The sequence below is a fragment of the Hyaena hyaena genome, unplaced genomic scaffold (assembly GCF_003009895.1).
Source record: "Hyaena hyaena isolate Hyena2069 unplaced genomic scaffold, ASM300989v1 scaffold_59, whole genome shotgun sequence".
In the NCBI taxonomy this organism is placed as follows: Eukaryota; Metazoa; Chordata; class Mammalia; order Carnivora; family Hyaenidae; genus Hyaena; species Hyaena hyaena.
In genome coordinates, this window is record NW_024080691.1 from 4,146,198 (window position 1) to 4,165,373 (window position 19,176).

The following is a 19,176-nucleotide window of genomic DNA, read 5'->3' on the forward strand; positions in this document are numbered from 1 at the left end:
TGGGAGGAGGGCAAGGGAAAGAAAATATAGGGTTTTTTTGTTGTTATTTTAATTTTTGTAGGAGATAATGTGTCTCAGAGACCATAGGTGGGCAAGCTGGATGGGGCACATTTCTGGCAGCCTGGAAAGTATATGCTGTCACACTCTCAAAAGTAACATTGCTGTAGGCATTGTTACTGCATCTTCTGCTTATTACATTAGACTTTGAAGGACAGATTTTCAAATTTTCCATATTTTTCTCTCATTAAAGGTCTTGAAGAAATAAGGTGAAAAATACCTATAAGTCATTTCTGATCTTTCTCCCCATCTCAGCTCTATGAATAGAATTGTCTCTTCCCTAAGCTTTAATCAGTGTCTCACTGAGTAAGTAGTGATAATCAAACAGATTTTTAATACTTTAACCCATTATATTTAATTGGGCTCTTTAAGTTACAGGAATAAATAGAAACGGATGAACCTTTAAATCCCCTGGTACTAGATGCTGTTTACCTGATTCACTTCAATGAATCAACTTCCCAATCCAACTCTACTCCCTATGGAAAATAAAATAAAATAAAACCCTGCAATTAAATGTATGGTGCTGGATCATTTCTTGCTGGCAATAATTATATGGGAGAATTTAGAATCTCATCAGAAGGTCTAATTTGGAGTAATAAACCTAGCTAATCTTATACCTAAAGTCAACGGCCCCTCTCTAATGTTGATGATAATGTGGAAGCCTAAAATAACAGACTGAATGAAAGATAACCATCACGCTAAATTATTTCTGTGCATGAGTGTAACACACACTCTGAGGGAGACTGTATTTTCAGAGTTGGGAAAAGAGAATTTGTTTTGTTTTGGATGTCACAGGTATTACTCAAGGCACTGGGCCAATCTTGAAGAGGTAAAATGATAGAAGTTTTGTAGGCTGAGACTGATGGCATTGCAGGTAGAAAAGACAGCAGAAGTCAAGTCAGCAAGGTGGGAGACCATGTAAGAATAGTAATGAGATCTCTATGACTCAAATATTTGAAGGAAGGATGGATGGAGGAGAAGGCAAGCCTTTTCACTCTATACTTTTAGAAGGTGGCCCAAGGTGTGTCACAGATTTGGCTACAGGGCTGAAATGCCTTGTGTGTGTGTGTTTTTGTTTTGCTTGTTTTGTTTTTGTTTTGTTTGTTTTTTGAATAGCAGGGAGTAATTACAAGTGGCCCCACCAGGAAATGCCGTGAATAGATCTATACTTTATACAGAGCCACTGACTCTGGTTGTAGAATATAACATAAGCTGGAGAAGATAAAAGTTGGATGTGTTGAGGAAACTGTTGCCATGATCTAAGGACAGAGGTGGTGAGGCTGGAGCTTAGAAGTTTTGAAGTAAAGATGTGGAAGACTTTCTCTCACATGTAAAGTTCAAATGGTAGAGCAATGGTTTATGGAAATTGAAAAAAAAAAAAAAAAAGGAACTAGAGAATGATTAAAATTTCAAAGAAAAAGATAATGGAGGGGAAAGACCAAGCTGAAAAAATGAGGGCACCAGGCACCGAAAGAAACTATGCTCACCAGTGATTCAAGACCGTGTTTTGGCAGCTGTGCGGAGACGTGCAGGCAGTTACCAGGCCACACAGGTCATCACGAAAGGCCAGGCCTAGTTGTCACCTTCCATTGAGACTAGGACAAAGCTGTGAAACCAAGACTATGTAGAATATGGGAATGAGAAGAGAGGAGAAAAGATGTTACTTTAAGAAATGTCCAAATGAAAGGAGCAGAGAGAAGAGGAGGGGACTCTAAGCTTCCAGTTTCTCAATAGCTAAAAAGAGAAAGAAACTTTTTGCTATGAGTTCTGATAAGAGAAGAGATGAATAGATTAGGAAAGTAGGAGACCAATCATAATTTAAAAAAAAAAATCTAGGAATTTTGGAAGTAAAGATTAAGATTTGAAGTGTGCTGTTGAAAAAGTTCATCGTGAATTTAAATAATTTTTACCAGATGTTCGACAGTGAAATCTTGGAGAGTAATGAACCAATGTGGCTGAAGGATGGGGGAGAAGCGGGGTTGCACAGTGCACTTGATTGCTGTTTTGATTGTTTCCTGAGTTCTATTGTTTAACATCGTATTTGGGATTTATGTATGAGAGTAAGAGAATGAAAGAAAAACAAGGATGCAAACTAACATGTACTAAACATTAAACTTGCTTTATAGCTGGGCATTTGTATGAAGACTGTCATACAGACTATCCCATTTAATCTTGACAGGATTGATAGCAGGTTAGCACCTGTATTTTAGAGCTGAAAATGGAGCTCAGAAATGTTAATTTGCTTTCCTGAGGTTATGCTGCTAATATTTGCCAGACTATAATGATATTAGGTCAGTAATCAATTTTTCCATGTATTTATTCAGCCCACAAATATCAGTGAGTTAGATTATGAACTAGGTGGTGCACAGGGCACTGCAGAAGAAGCCATCTCTGCCCTCACAATACTTAACACTCTTGGAGGGAGAGCTGGAGAGGAAGAGTTGCCTCTTGATTGTGCTGAGGTGAGGTTGACAGTTGAGATACATGATACAGATATGGCATTGGAAGACTATGTTTTGAAAGAATCCCCTTTCTAAAAGAAATGTTATTTCCAACTGTGACACTGCAGCCTCAGAACTTGAAACATTGCCCCCAGCCCCTCTGTGTTCAACCTTTGTGTTTGCTTTTATATCATTGATTCTTTTTCTTCTCCACCTCTCCCCTCATAAAACCCTAAATCTAAATACCTCTGTGCTCTGTGTCTTTGTAGATGCTTTTCTTTTTGCCTGGGATCTCCTATCCCCACTTGGTATTCTGGCACATTCCTAGTCCTACCTTCAGCCTCAGCTTTCCCCGCTTCGGGACCTTCCCTGATGTCACCAGGCAGGCATAGATAACTCTCAGAGAATCACTCACCCTCTATGCAGAAGCCTGGTTAAAAGTTGGCCCCATGGTAGAGTGTTTACATTTCTTCTTCCAACCAGTCTTGAATTCAGGAACCACAGATTTGAGTCCTGGTATCACAATGCCTAGCAAATGGGAAGCACTGGGAAATGTATGTGGGAGAAATGGCTGGGCATATTGATAAAGGTATGTATGTATCTTTTTAATATCCATAGAGGTGCACATCTTTGCTTGGTAGCATTGTGGGAATGTTTCTCCCAGTGTCATGACCACATTTGTTTTGCATTTTAGTCTATTACCATAATAATGACTCTCTATTTGCAGCTTATGCATTTGAAAATAAATTGCCTTGCCAAGGAAATAGGAGGAGGGAATGCTATTAAATGACCATAATTGTTGTCCCTTTAGTAGTCACCTGTATATTATGAAATCTGAACAGAAAAATTCATCTGAAAGTCTTGATATGCTTAGTCCATTATTAAGTATACTTTCTTGGTGGAGTGATATTTTACAGAGAATATTTTCCTATTCCACTAAACTATATTTTAGTTAACAGGAGCTTGAATATATCCTGAGGTGGGCTTAAAAAGTAGGAGAGCTACCCAAAAAATTATCCTAGCTTTGGAGCTAAAACTACACAAAGAAAAGAATAATGGTGTTGAGGGACAAGGACTGAATATGCTGTGATTTCCTTCTTGCACACATTCGCACACACAAGCAGTTCAGCGTATTTAGAATTTCCTCCTTTGTTCCAAAAACTTTGCTAACCCCCATCTCACTTATTCCTTAGGGTTCACCTAATCGATGAAGATTCCCTCATTTTCTCTCAGCCAGTACTTATTATTTTTACATCCATTTATTTTATCATAATTTCTTACAAGTCTATAGTTTATATTAACTGATGAACCATTCCAAGTCAGGGAGATTATCTTGTCCATGCTTATATTCCTTTGTGCCTGGTACATTGTTTGCTCCATAGAAAGTACTCAAGAAATAGTAAAGTGACGTATCCTGACCTTGGTTCTAATGATTGGAAGTAACTCAACAGTCAGAAGTTTTCTGATCTTATATTATATATTTGATTAGTTGTAAGAAAACAAGACACATACATTTTAAGTTCCTTGGGAATTGGACCACGCTATATTTAGCATTATACTGCTGTTATTACTGTTGTAAGGAAAAAAATGATGCTCCCTGTACTGTACACAACTATAAAAACTAAAATATTATCAATACTATAAAAATAAATTCTTTCCTCTCACTTTTTGGAACCTCCTGTGTTGCTATTTTAGTTGGTAAGTGAATTTTATTCTCAAATAATATATATCAGAAAAGATAGAATTTTCTTTTTTAGTATTTAAGAATTATTCTCTTGTATATATTGTGCACTGTACCTGGGTGGCTCAGACTGTTAAGTATCCCACTCTTGATTGTGGCTCCAGTCATCATCTCACAGTTGCTGAGGTCAAGCTCCACATTAGGCTCTGCACTGACAGCACAGAGCCTGCCTGGAAGTCTCTCCCTTTCTCTCTCCTTCTCCCTTGTTTCTGTGTTCTCTCTCTCTCTCAAAAAATAAATGAATAAGCTTTTTTAAAAGTTAAAAAAAGAATTATTCTTTTTTTATTATGTATCTACTATATGATGGGCATTTTGTATGAATTATTTTTAATTTTCACAACAACTCTATAAGACATAGGAAATATGGAATAGCATGGAATTTAGACAGAAGGTGAAGTTAGATAACAAGGGAACTTTCAAGTTCTTTATGTAGGAAAAGTTGTCAGGTTTTATCTGGATGATAATGAGAAGATATTCAAGGATTTTAAGTAGAAAAGCAACATTAGCTGATATTTCAACACAAAAACTGCAAAAGAAGAAACTAGTGTGTCTGTTCCTGAAAGTTCATTTTTTTCTCCATTGTAAGGTAAAAAGGAATATTTTGTGCTCCTATATGCTGATTGATTATTTTTTTATATTTTCCAAGTATATGCAAAAAATCATTTTATTAACATTGAGTAATAAAAAAGAGTTACACAAATTTCCTACACAGTATTATTCCTTTTAATTTAATTTAGACACTCTGCGCTCAAGGAAGTAGTACATAACTCCCCATCCCTGAAGTGTGTCCTGCCCGTAGTGACTTCCTTCCTAGGATGGTATGAGATGGGGCACAGAGGGGAGGGTCATGTTACAGTGGAAAATCTGGTAAATACCACTTCAACCAGGTGATCAAAGTTAGCATCAACAGTGATAAGTAGTCATGTTGATAAGCATGTACCTTTGGAAGGCTGAGTAGAATGGCACTTTACCTCTGTGGTCCTCCTCCCCCAAAACCTGTAACCTGTTTCTAACTACAAAAAAATAGCAGACAGGGGCACCTGGGTGGCTTAGTCCATGAAGCGTCTGAGTTTGACTCAGGTCATGAACTCATGGTTCATGAGTTCGAGCCCTGTGTTGGGCTCTGTGCTGACAGTTCAGAACCTGGAGCCTCCTTTGGATTTTGTGTCTTCCTCTCTCTGTGTTCCTCCCCAACTTGTCCTCTCTCTCTGTCTGTCTCTCTCTCTGTCTCTTTCTCTCAAAAATACAGATAAAAAAAAGAAAGATACCAGATAAACCAAATCAAAGGACATTTTATAAAGTACCTGAGAGTGTTCCTGAAAATTGCTGAGGTCATCCTGAATAAGGAAGCTTTAAGAAATTGGCAGAGCCAAGAGAAACCTAAGGAGGCTTGACAGCTAAATTTCCTCATTATGTCATGTCCTCAATAAGATCCTGGAACAAGAAAAGGACCTTAGGTAAAACTAAAAAATGCTGAATAAAAAATAGATTTTTGTTAGTATTAATGTATACGTATTGGTTCATTAATTGTAAGAAATGTGCCATGCCATTTCTCGGTAATAGGAGAAACTGAGGCTGAACACTCTTTACTATCTTTGCAACTCTCCTGTAAATCTAAAACTCTTCTAAAACTAAAAGTCTATTTTCAAAAAGGGAATTACACTAAGGAGCGCTGCACTGAAACTCTACTAAATGCTATGTAGTGATTCATTAATGGATGACGGGATGGAAGTTCCTACTTAGAAAAACAAAATTAGTTTTTTGAAATTTTGCTGTAGAATATTTTATTGAGATATGTCTTATTTCCTGACAGGAACTTCAGTTTTCTTGATGCTGGGGGCTTTTGTTCAAGGGATACTTTGACTTTGTGAAACGAGCACTAGACCGAGTCCCTTCTCTTCAGTGTGTGACTTTGAGTAAGTTTAGTTTGCAGTTTGTCTGTAAAATTGAGGTTGAAATATCTGTCCATTTGTTAAGTGATATTATGTCAAAGAGTAGACCTGAGGAGCACCGTGCCTAATCACAAAGAGAAATTGAGACAAATCATTTGAAAACATACATATAGAATTTCAAATTGTATAGCACTCTGGAGAGGTAAAAGGAAATCTTCTAAACTTCACCATCTACATGCCTCACAGACACCTTACTGCAGCATTGTGAGTTCCAAACCTATCACTTTTCTTCCAAATATAATCCTTTTTGGACCCTTAAACTGTCATGTTTCTCAGTATCTTCATGTCAATTTTATACTTCAGAATTTATTAAACTGGGATGGAGAGGAATGCCTTGTTAACTCAAATTTAAGAAGACCATACAGCCTACTAGGAATTAGGCTTTTCCCCCTCCAGCATATCCCTCAGTTACTTCTAAGAGGTACCCTGGGTCCGACATGTGCTTAAAGTAAGTTACTCAGATGCGCTGCTCTGACTGTGTACCCTCCGATGCCTCTCCTCCACAAGATTGCAACCCCAGTGGACCTAGAGCTTTCTTACAATGGATTGCCACTGATAAGTTTTTTTTCTTTCTTACTTGCTACAATTAAAGGATGAAGAACATCCCCAAAAGATAGAGCTCAGGTTATACTTTCAATAATATTTTACTAAAGATTGACCATAACAGAAAAGTACAATGTAGATCTTTCTGTAGTTCATAAGCGTGATGATTGTGTGTTCACGCCGTTGTGTGACACGTGACACCCTTAAACCTTGTTACAACGCAGGCACATTACCCATCTGACGTGAAAAAGAAAAAAAAAAGTACAATGTAGAGAATAAGTTACAACCTTAGCCCAACATGGGACGTATGTTGGAGTCTCTTTTTCACCCAGTTTTCTCCCTCACTTCTTCCCCCACCCAGCTGTATTGGTGGGCTTGAACCCACCAACCGTGAGATCGTGACCTGAGCCGAAGTTGGACACATAACTGACTGAGCCACCCAGGCACCCCTGACATATTTTTTTAAATAGCAATTTTCTGCCTCACTTCTGGCCTGCCTTTAGGGCCTGGGCCCAGCTTACTACTGTTTTCTGCAAGATTCTTAGACATTTCAATACATCAGAGTGTAGGTAAGACTAACACTGGGTACCTAAAAGAGAAGGTGTTTTTTTCTTTATCGTAATGCAAAGCCTTCTATATTAGCTTATTAGAGTTAATTTTATTTAATAAAATAGCATAGACTGGGTGGCTTAACCAACAGAAATTCAGTTTCTCACAGTTCTAGAAGTCCGAGATCAAGGTATTAGAAGGTTTGGCTTCTTCTGAAGTTCTCCTTCACTTCTAGGTGGGCACCTTAATTCTGTGGTCTCACATGATCATCCCTCAGTCTGTGTTCTTCTCTTCTTATAAAGATACCACCATGTTATATTGAGGCCCACTCCCAATGACCTCACTGAGTTACTAGGAATTAGGGCTTCACCATATGAATTTCCTGGGATACACAATTTAGCTCAGAACATCTCCTTTTGTTTTTTTGCTTTTTTAATGTTTATTTATTTTTGAGAGAGAGGGAGACAGAGTGTGAGGGGGAGAGGGGCAGAGAAAAAGGGAGACACAGAATCTGAAGCAGGCTCCAGGATCTGAGCTGTCAGCACAGAGCCCACCGAGGGGCTCAAACCCAAGAATTGTGGTATCATGAGCTGCGCCAAAGTTAGACAATTAACTGACTTAGCCACCCAGGGACCCTAGAACATGCCCCTTCTGAGTGCCTATTTTCTGCCATAGAACTGAGCTCTTCCTAGGATGACCAATAGGAAGAATATCCGTTCCCTTCAGGGATTACCTCATCCCTATGCAATGGAGCATGTTATAGCTTTGTAGTTTTAATTAGAAGAAAAAAAGCCATATGGTAGAAATGTATAGCTCTGTTCATTTTACCACTCAAAGTGGATTCTAGTTAGGCTACAATACATTTAAGCCTATTTATTTTTAGTTTCTCCATTTTGAAAGTTTATAACATCTCCAGGGCACTTCTTCACAGTTGAACTTATCATGTGATATTGCAATTATCTGCTTACTTGTATGTTTTCACAAGTAGATTGTGAGGTCCTTGAATGGGACTCTGTGCTTTATAAATCATGAAGCACCTGTTACATGGGTCTAACACACAATAGGCATGTACTAGGTGCTTAGTGGAGTGATAACATTACATTCACTTAAGGTTTCATTCAAAAAGCATGTATTGAATGTCAACTCATTATCAGACAGTATGATAAGTAACAGAGAAAAAAGCAATTTGTTCATTATCTGTCCTTAGCATTCATAATACCCTATCAAACCAACCCCAGAGGAGCAGGTAGGTATCATCTCCCTCTTTTGTATCTGTATTTCCTCATAGAGCTAGAATTTCACAGTCTGAGTGGCACAATAGGCAGATCTATGAAATTAGAACCAGAACATTGGTGACCTGGTCTAGCTCAACTATTAATTTCTCTAAATTCTAGGCTCTTCCTCTGTAAATAAAGAACTGGCTGCATTTTTGGTGTTTCCATTTTTGATATTCTGTAGTATATAGAAAAGGTGGACCTTATTATGAGATCAAGTACTTGAGCTATTTCATGTACATCACCTGACTGAGGGTCTGAATGCTAAACACTGAAATGCAGAATGATTCTTATAATAGACTGGTGCCCAGCAGGAGTACACTGGCTTTATTATTCTCTTAATTGAAGTCATTTCACAATTTTAGTTCAGTTATTTGTTTCATGCCTGAGTGACTTATAATAACTTTATTTGCTATTCTCAAAATAGGAGCAAAGAAAGAGAAACAAACAAAAAATCCTCCTCTGCTTATCCTATTGAACAATCCGCTCTTATTATCTACCAGAAAGAATCAAAAACTGCATTATTTTTCAAGTTGCAGCCACAGATTTTATATTGTGATTTTGTATAAAATGCGTATAATTTTTAAGGTGGAGCAGAGCAACCTAGATTCCAGGATTTCCCCCATCAGCTCTGAGCTTAACCGGGGTTCCTTCCTTCACATCTCCAGGGCCCAGGTGGTCTGGAGGCTGTCAGCTGAAGTGGCAGAACACCTGCCATGGGGCAACCTGATCCCTGAAGAGATTCTGAGGGGAGACATGCTGTTTGGTGTCAAGGAAAAAGCATGAGTTCTAAGGTTGGAGAGACATGTTTCAACTTAGAGAAGAGAGAGGACTACAAGTCATCATGTCCCAAGAGTGGAATGCCAGATTTTCGGTAGACTAAAATGTTACCACTGCAGAGTTTCACAGATAGAACCCTGACATTCCCATCCTGCCCCCACCTTATTCCCCATATAGCAAGTTGATCCAGAAAAGTCCATGTTATAAATTACTTGTCAGTGGTATATAGACAACTGGATTTAAAAACATTATATATATATATATATATATATATATATATTCACCATTTTATTTGAAAATACCTTGAAACCTACTATAGAAAAGTTGCAAGAAAAAAATAATAGGAAAACAATACTCCTTTTTTAGGATTTTATTTTTTAATGTTAATTTTGAGAGAGAGAGAGAGAGAGAGAGAGAGTGTGTGTGTGTGTGTGTGTGTGTGTGAGTGAGCAGGGGAGGGGCAGAGAGAGAGGGAAACACAGAATCTGAAGTAGACTCCAGGCTCTGAGCTGTCAGTGCAGAGCCTGATGCAGGGCTTGAACCCACGAACTGTAAGATCATGATATGAGCCGAAGTCAGACGCTTAACCTAACCAACTGAGCCACCCAGGTGCTCCAACAATATTCCTTTTTTTTTTTTTTTTAATGTTTATTTATTTTGAGAGAGAGAACATGAGCAGGGGAGGGGCAGGGAGAGAATCCAAAACAGGCTCTGCACTGTCAGGGCAGAGAGGCTGATGCAAGGTTTGAACTCATGAAACATGAGATGGTGACCTGAAATGAAACCAAGAGTTGGATGCTTAACTGATTGAGCCACCCAGGAGCCCCAGAAAAATGATACTTTTTATCTAAGGTTACCTGTTGTTAATATTTGACCCTATAATTTCTGCACACTTTCTGGATTATTTAAGGGAAGATGAGACAAATTAGGGAACTTTAAACCTAATGACATTTGTATAGATTTTCTTAAGAATTGTAAGATTCTCTTAGATAATTGCTGTGTATTTATCAACTTTAGTAAATTTAATATCAATACAGTATTTTATTCAGTCTACTGCCTGTGTTCAGATTTGTCAACTGACCCAAATATGTCCCAATACTGTTTTTGTTTTTTTTTCCTTTCCTCAATACGATATTCAGTTGAGTTGGGTATTATATTTAGCATTCACATTTCTTTAGCTTTCTTTAATCTGGAATATTTTGATTGTCCTTTGTTTTCCATTGATTGTTTTTCAAAATTTACATTTTAAAAGAATAAAGCCCTACCTCTCTTTTTAAATAGAACACCCCCTATTTATAGTATATCTGATGTTTCCTCAAGACTGGATTCAGGTTTTGTAAGATGTTTTGTCCTTCTCTGAATGTTACATTGGGAGGCATGCAGTATTCTCAATGGTGATATTCATTTTGATCACTTAGAGAATTGTCAGATTTTTCTTACTGTATAATTACTATTTTCTTCTCTTGTGACTAATAAACAGTCTATTAGGAGATTCCTTTAAACCTTGAAAATATTCTGCTCCTCATCAGAATTTGCTCCTAGGTTTAGCATCCTTTGATGCTTTTTGCCTGCTACATATTATCTTTTTTTCCATGATGGATGCAAACTGCTCATTTGCAAACTCTAACATTCCACTTACTTTTACCAATGGGCAACTAGCATTTTGTTGTGGACAAAGACCTTTCCTTCTCTCTTTATCTGTTACTGAAACCCAAATTCAGATTTCTGTCACTAGGAAGGCCAATACTCAAGAGAGGAGGTTTGATTGGAAAGGGATATGAGTTTTAGGCCAGAGGCCAGCCACCTAGGGAGAAGGTAGACTCTTGTCCAAAGACCAACTTGAGGTTTCCACCTAGTCCAGGTGTTTTTTTTTGTTTTTTTTTAAGGACTTTAGAGTAAGTAATCAATAAAAGGAGCAGAGGGATCTGTAACATTTCTTTATTACATGCAGACTTGATGGTACCTGCTATAGACATTATCTCAGAGGTTGTGTGCAGAGGTCTCATTCCTTGGTGCCTGGGCATTGTGCAAAGGTGCTTTGTTCTTTCTAAGAAAGAGTGTGTGATCTATAATATACAAAGAAGGTTGAATCAATCATGCAGGCTAAGTGTGTTTGCTGAAGATTAAAGACTACTAGGTTGGCTGGTGTGACCTAGGTGATTTCATATCTCTCTCTCTCTCTCTCTCTCTCTCTCTCTCTCTCTATCTCCTATCACCTATCACCTAGCTAGCTAGTTGTCTTTAGTGGATTGGAATTTAAGGGCTATCTTCTTCAAAGTTCATACTATATTTTTCATTTATACCAAATTGCTGACTTTTTTTTTTTTTTTTTTTGGAAAAGGAAAGAACTAGTCAGTTCATAAGCTGATTCCTTTATTTACCTGGTAATTAATGCATAATATGTGCCACCAAGTCACTTTCTGCTGGAGACTGTGCTTTCAAGGAACTCACGTTCTAGGGAAACGTACATACACATATTCTAGGAAAGAAGTTACTGTAATCCTGTATTTTTACTAAAGCTCAATTAAAATATATGATCCTTACACTGTTATGGCTAACTTAGTAGGACAATATTGATGATTCAAAATAGATTGAAGATCACATCTATAATCTCAGTAGATAAATAGCAAAATGGCAGTCAAACCTGTCCTTCAGCTCAGTTTTCCAAGAAGATCAGTTATGATTGATACTAAAAGGTTAAAAGCAAAACTATAGGGTAAATATAAAGCACAAGCCCCCCATTTGTAACTGTGATACTTTCTGTTTTAAATCTTCCTTCAAAAGACAAATATGAACATTGTGCTAAGGAGGAAGCTATGTCTTTCTATCTCTTGAAATGCAATGAGAAAGGAAAGTTCTGAATAAAATACATGAATGGTAAACAGATGTTCTTTAGTATGCTTCTATGCTGGTAAACCAATAACACCTTATATTTATCTTCATAATTTGCCTGTTAGGAATTCTTTTTTATGAAAGGGTAAATAGCTAGGAATTGGGTACATAACATTTTAATGGCACTGTTTCTGAAAAGTTGAAACTGGAGATTCCTGAGATCTTCCAGCTGTGATCTGAATTACTATTCCCATCCTACCTGCCTGAAATTATCTAATGGCTTATAACATTGATGGAATAGGGTAGGATCTGGGGAATTGGGGAGGAAACTAGCATATAATAAGCAATTCTTAATTGCAGACTTAATTGTGGTGCATTTTATAACCAAGTAAGATAGATATTTGTACCCATTACATAGATGATGATTCTGAGGTTCAGAAAAAGTAGTGATTTGGGAAAGATTATAGAGGTAGTAATTGATTTTGCTCAAGTCAGACTCACTTCCTGCCAGATACCTGGCTCTCACCACTGCAGAGGTGTCTGGTGTCTACTGCACAAGCCCAGGGTAGCTGTTAACTCTTATGCAACTGTCTTGTCAAGACTCCAGGACCATCTGCAGAAAACAGCCTATATGCTGATGAAGGTTGTCAAGAGGCATCTGTCCAATCCTGGAGAAATCCCTATTCCAAGACTTAAAAATGACAGTGTGCATTGTGCATTATGCTTTTCAAACAGCCTTCACATCCATTATCTAATTTGATCAGCCATGAATTTCATTAAGAGGAAAAGATTTTTATTAAATAATTAACTAATTTTCTTTCATTATACTAATGGACGGGAGTAGAGCTAAGAGAATAACATCAAACTCCACCAGGCTAAAGCCCTGACTGGGAAATTTGTTCCATTGCCTTTGAACTTCTTTTTGAGCTCTCTCAAAGCAGTCATTAAGTTGTGCTGTGTGTGATGTGTTGAGTCACTCCTCCCCTGTCTCCGTTCAGGTGCAGTTTTGCTACTTGGTAATTGGGCCAGTGTCTACATATGGGTCTTGACAGATCTATCCTCATAACACTGTGGCACTTTATCTCAACGAACAAATAGACTGGCAACCAGTTTAGATATTGAAGGGCTGATCTCTTTTGGAAGCAGCTGCTTGGTAAAATCTGTCAGGAGGTAGATGGCTTTGGCATTTGGGAGTTGAGTCACCTTCTGTAAAGTGCTGTATTTTCTCCAAGTGTCTCCGTAAAATACTGACATACAAGAATGGTATAAAGAATTCACTTACTTATTTTTATGCAGATGACATTTGTGATTTGGCAAACATTACTTTTGTTTTCATTGAAATAGAAAAAAAGAAGGAAATAAAAAGGAAATATGGATACTTTCTGTGGTTAGAGATTTATTTTGACACTTTACCCACATACCAAATGTCATGAAATCTGTTTTAAAATGCCCATTTAAAAGCCATTTGGAGTGGGCCAGGGTAGCTCAGTCGGTTAAGTGTCCAACTCTTAATGTTGACTCAGATCATGATCTCATGGTGTAATGGGACCAAGGTTCACACAGAGAGTCATGACACAAAGGCTTTTCTTTCCAGGAAGCAATTTTATTTGTGCTTACATGGGCTCAGTGGGTTTGTATCCAAAAACCTGAGCCCCAGGTGTGGTGGGGTGTAGCCTTTTATATAGTTTCTACTTCTTTGTCTTCCATACATGGTCACATACAAACATACGTTCTGATTGGACTATCTGTGTTACAGCATCATGAGGAATGTTATGTATGTCCACATAGCCAGGCTGTCTCCCCTTGTCTTGAGGTTTTCATCACATTCCTTAAGGAGAAGCTCTACCTCAAAGATAGTGAGATCGAGCTCTGCATTTGGTTCTGCATTGGGCACAGAACCTGCTTATGATTCACTCTCGCCTTCTCTATCTTAAAATAAATAAATAAATGTAAAAACATAAAAGCCACTTGGTTTTTAAGTGGCTGTTTCATTCAGAGATGGTAATGTCACAGCAGAAGATTGGCTAACTGTTCTAACATGGACTTAATGATAGGTGAATTCAATACAGTACAGGATTGATGGGGCAACACAACTTTGTGGATCCAGAAACTTATTCGGCATATCTAATGATGACAAAGTTCTTGGATATTTGGGTCACAGTAACAAGTTTATTTTTGATAATCTGAAAAATTCATGTTAGGCAGCTGTTATCTGGAGCCACATAGGGCTAGACTTACAAAGTGACTAAAATTTTCATGGCAGCTAGTCAGGGCACTGACACTCTGAATAATGCTAATATGTGCTGGCATTTAAAAAAAAAAATCTTTGGATTAATAATATTCTTTTAGTAGATTCTTGACAGAATACTTTTGTTATATTTCTTCCAATGAGGTAGACTGGTACTCTCTTACGTGTGGTGATTGTAGAATCAGAGAATATCCGAATTCTAGTTCCTCTTCTGCCAGCTAGATATTTGACTCTAAACAAGCCACTTAAACCGCCTGAACTTTAGTTTCTGTAGAACATGGATGGTAATATTATTTCCTTTATAGTCATTTTCAAAAACTTAGAGGTAAAATTGTATTGTAGAGAAGAAAATGTTTTTACCCTACTCTTCCAGATTCTTTTGGCTAGTCTGTTAACTAAAGTGGCATGAAACAGATTAGAAAAACAAATTTAATTTCATATGTATGGGAACCCTGCAAAGACAGGAGAGTCTCAGGTAACTGAGGCTTTTATGCCCTTCTGAGCTAAGGAGAAGGGTTTCAGAGTAGAGGAGGAAATTCACAGAAGATAGGAAGAACAGGGGTTTTGTAAACAGACCTTTGCTTTGCCAGGCAGAGACAAGGGGACACAGAGAGGAATTTGAACCAACAGGCCCTGAGGAACTGTCTCACCGGATGACACCTAGTTCATACTCTTTATAGTTATCTCCCATATCAGTTGGCTTCCTGGACCAGGCCCTCTGTAGAAATCCTAAGGGATAGTTAAGAGGGAGATAAAAAGCTCTTTCTGAGACTTTTGGGCCTTAGTTATCTTTAGCTCAAAATAATCTGCATGTCATATGGCATATTTAGGGGAGATTCTTCTGAAGCCTTTCAGTATAAAACATCTGAAAGAGCTTAGCACATATTAGGCATCAATAAATGATGGTTATCACCACCACCATTACAATCACCATCATCATCACTGTCTTAAAAGGTTTGCTCTAATTTTAGACATATCTTTATCAGATTTATGAGTTCTACCCCCCTGGTTTAATTTGGTGGAATTCTGTCCCATTAGGCAACTCCTACTAACCTAAAGCATTATGTGTGGGCTTTATAACCCGCTCAGACATAAATGTATCACCTAATTATAGGGAAGTGTATATAAATATGTACTATATATATCCAAAGACACATAAAATAAAAAGATATATATTTATATAAAAGATAGAAAAAATAAAGCCCTACAGTGTGAACTTATGCTGTTGATGTTCTCTTATAGTGTATCTACTGTGAGCACATTCTAGACATTTGCTTTAGAAAAAAAAATAGAATAGCTACCATTTACAAACACCTTTTGTCTACTACGCATGCTACCTCATTTTAATCTTCACAAAAGCCTTGAAAGTTAGATTGTGATTTCAGTTGTATGGGTTAAAAAAATAGGGTTAGGCAAAGTTAATTAATTTTTTTTACCTTCACACAATTAAAGGCTACCTGATGTGGAATTCAAACCCTAGTACAATTGAACTATAATGCCTGTGAATATTTGTGATACTCCACCTCTCAGAAAATACAAGCCACTAAATGTTGAGATAGGTAGATAATAAAAGGCCCTCACTTTGAACTCTGTATTCCAAAGAGGCTTCATTTATGTTTGAAATCAAGCTGTGTTCAACATAACACATTTTGCATTATCAACTCGGTGTGAAACAGAGACTCTGGGCTAAATCATGGACTTAGAGCAGAAATCTAATTCTATAAGGTTTATAACTTTAGTTTTACTCCAAGACTGGCCAAACTTAATACCATTGACGGTTTTTCATTATATCATTACCCAACTAATGGCAACAGAGGGGAGGAATATAATCCTTCTCAAATAATTATTGAATATGACTTTGTTGCAAAAGAGTTAATATTTCATTTGACATAATGGCAGCTCCTCTCATGCCTTTAATTGGCTCTTCTTCATACCAAAGAGCCAGAATTACAGTGGGGTTTATCTGTGGCCTGGCAAACTAGTACTATTTCACAAATGGGAATTTTCTTCCCGGGCCCTAAAGTAAAATTTTGCTATGAATATAGCATCATTTTAATAATAAATCCAGACCCTGGGGTGACTAGTCTACTTTCTCAAACATAGGATAGTTTGTAAAGTTACTGAATTAGAAGTCTATAGTAAACATGCCATTTCCCTCTGGGACAATTAAAAATGGTGTTTCTCTGATCTTACTAAGGTTTGAGTAGTGTACAAAGCATTTCTGGACAAAAGTCATAAAAAGTCACCTAGTGTTTTCAATGAGCAAGGCACTGTGTTCAGGACTGGAGATTTAAGAGGTGAATGATATTCAGCCATTGATATTAAAGAAGTCATATTCTAATGAGATATAAAGTGAATTACAAGGCAGTATAATAACTGATATGATGGAGATAGTTCAGGCTGCTGTGCAAGAGGGCAGGAGGGAAAGATCATAAGTTTGGAATTAGTTATATTTGGTTTGAGGCTCTTTTGAAATGTCCAGATACAGTAAACTAATAAAATTGACAATATGAATGGAGGAGTAAGCAAACACTCTAAAACTGTTATGAAGTGTCATTATTTATATTAAGTAAGATGCTGAGAAATTAATAATTTAACTGGAGTAGCAGTTACCATTTGTTGAGCTGTTATACCCGAATCGCAAGTCCCCAGAGACCTCCAAGGAGCTGGCACCGATGCAAGTACAGAAAGGTCTTTATTACAAGCTCGAGCAGGGCCTCACCCGTCTTCCGGTACAGCGGCAGCAAGGTGAAGCCCCAAACAATAATGAGCAGAGTTTTTTATGGGGTAAGGGACGGGGGTGTCACAGTGCACACGTTGTACATATAGCATCATCACATAGCACCAATCATAATTGTACAGCACCCATGGTAACAGTTTTGACCATTCAGTATCTGTGAGGCATCTGTTACTTTTGGTGGGACCCAATCATGACCTTTGAGAATCCTTTGAAAATGACCAATTATGAGGTGAGCTCAAAGGGCCTACGTGGGGTTTAGGCAAGCGGTGAGTGATTGGCTAGTTTGTAGAGTGTAACTATCTGCAGTTCCCAGCCCTGACTCAGACCACAGGAATGTTACACCTTTCTTTTGATTGGCTGATCCAGGGGTGGTCCGAGGGTGGCTTTAGCTGAAGCTTTTCCTAGAACTGGGGCTACATGGAGCCCGAGGTTGCTCTTAATAGATCTTGATTTCAGGCTCTTCAGAGTAATTAATGTATATCAGGTGATGAGGGAGCATAAGGCAAGCTGAGGGTGAGGCACAAACTAGCACATCCCTTACCCCAACGTGGTATATGTGTGATATTCCTCAGGCACTTAGTTGCCCAAGAACAAAGGGAAGGACAGAAAACAAATGGTTAGCTGACAGAGATTGCAGTCATACAGGATGTAGGTCTCCATTAGTTTACAAATATCTTAGTAAATTACAAGAAAAAGGCAATCTTATCAATAGCCTAATCTCCAGAAACCTTTAGACTCCGGTTCCTGGAGCCCTAACATCATCCTCACCTCCATGGTGATGTGGGGAAGGAGGGCAAGAAGGAAATCACAAGTAGCATTGAATTTCCTTATAACCTGCAGCCCATTGACAAATACAGAGTATAACATTTCTCCAGGAACCCCCTACTGTCCTAATGTTAATGCCTTCCTAGGGAGTGGGGAAATAACCTGAGAATGACAATAAAAAGGCCTCAGGTATCTTAGGAGTCCTCTTTAGCATATCAAAGTCCTTCCAGAGGCCTCCCTTTTGCGTTTACCTCCCCCAACTTCATCATATATAAACAGTCACTCTTCACAAACCCAGTGCAGCTCTTTCTGCCCATGGGTCCAGTCCCCATGCTTTAGTAAAATCACCTTTTTTTTGCACCAAAGACATCTTCAAGAATTCTTTCATGGACATTAGCTCTGACCCCCACCACTCCAAAACCCCATCATCAGGTACTGTGCCCAGGGCTTTATGTGATATTAAGCTGTGGTAGCAGCCCTTTAGCTATAATTCTGGTTCAGCGTGATGTTGCGTAGCAAGTAAGAAGGGAAGCTGGAAATGGAACCCGCATCTGCCTGAATCCAGCCTGGACTGACTCCAGTGGTGTTCTCTTGCAGAACTTCAGATGGTCAGAAATAACAGTGTCTCTCTGACGATGCTGGAAAGGAGTCTTGGTGACTTGAGTGCAAGGTTACTAAATTAGGGCTTGAAGACCCTTCCCGTAAAACAGGCTTTGAAATAGAATCATCAGGTCAAATTCAAACTTTGCCACTTGCCCACTATGTATCACTGAGGTGTACATTATTCATCCTTTCTGAACATCTGTAAAAGAAATGGTAAGAACATAAACTGTTCATAAATACTAGAAGGATTAAAATAAAACATATAGATGAGGCACCTGGGTGGCTCAGTCAGCTAAGTGTCTGACTTCTGCTCAGGTCATGATCCCACGGTTCTTGGCTTCGAGCCCCGCATCGGGCTCTGTACTGACAGCTCAGAGCCTGGAGCCTGTTTCAGATTCTGTATCTCCCTCTCTCTCTGACCCTCCCCTGCTCACTCTCTCTCTCTCTCTCTCTCATAAATAAAGAAAACATTAATTTAAAAAAATAAAATAAAACATATAGCAAAACACGTATTCTTAGCTTGGTACATAGCTGGTGGCTTGTTGACATTTGTTTCCTTTCTTACTACCTAGTTTTTCCTAAAAAGAGCCCAGAAAAAGAGAACTCACTGTGTGCTTCTTTGAGTGTGCCGGGTTTTCTAGGAGAACTTCT

The 19,176-nt window shown here is 38.2% G+C and overlaps 1 non-coding gene across 1 annotated transcript; it reads left to right on the top strand.

Moving 5' to 3' along the window:
• The first annotated feature begins 6,873 nt into the window (after positions 1-6,873).
• On the top strand, positions 6,874-6,977 carry LOC120231642. The gene has a single exon (XR_005528370.1). It is a non-coding gene; the product is annotated as a small nucleolar RNA U13 (small nucleolar RNA).
• The last annotated feature ends 12,199 nt before the right edge of the window (positions 6,978-19,176 follow it).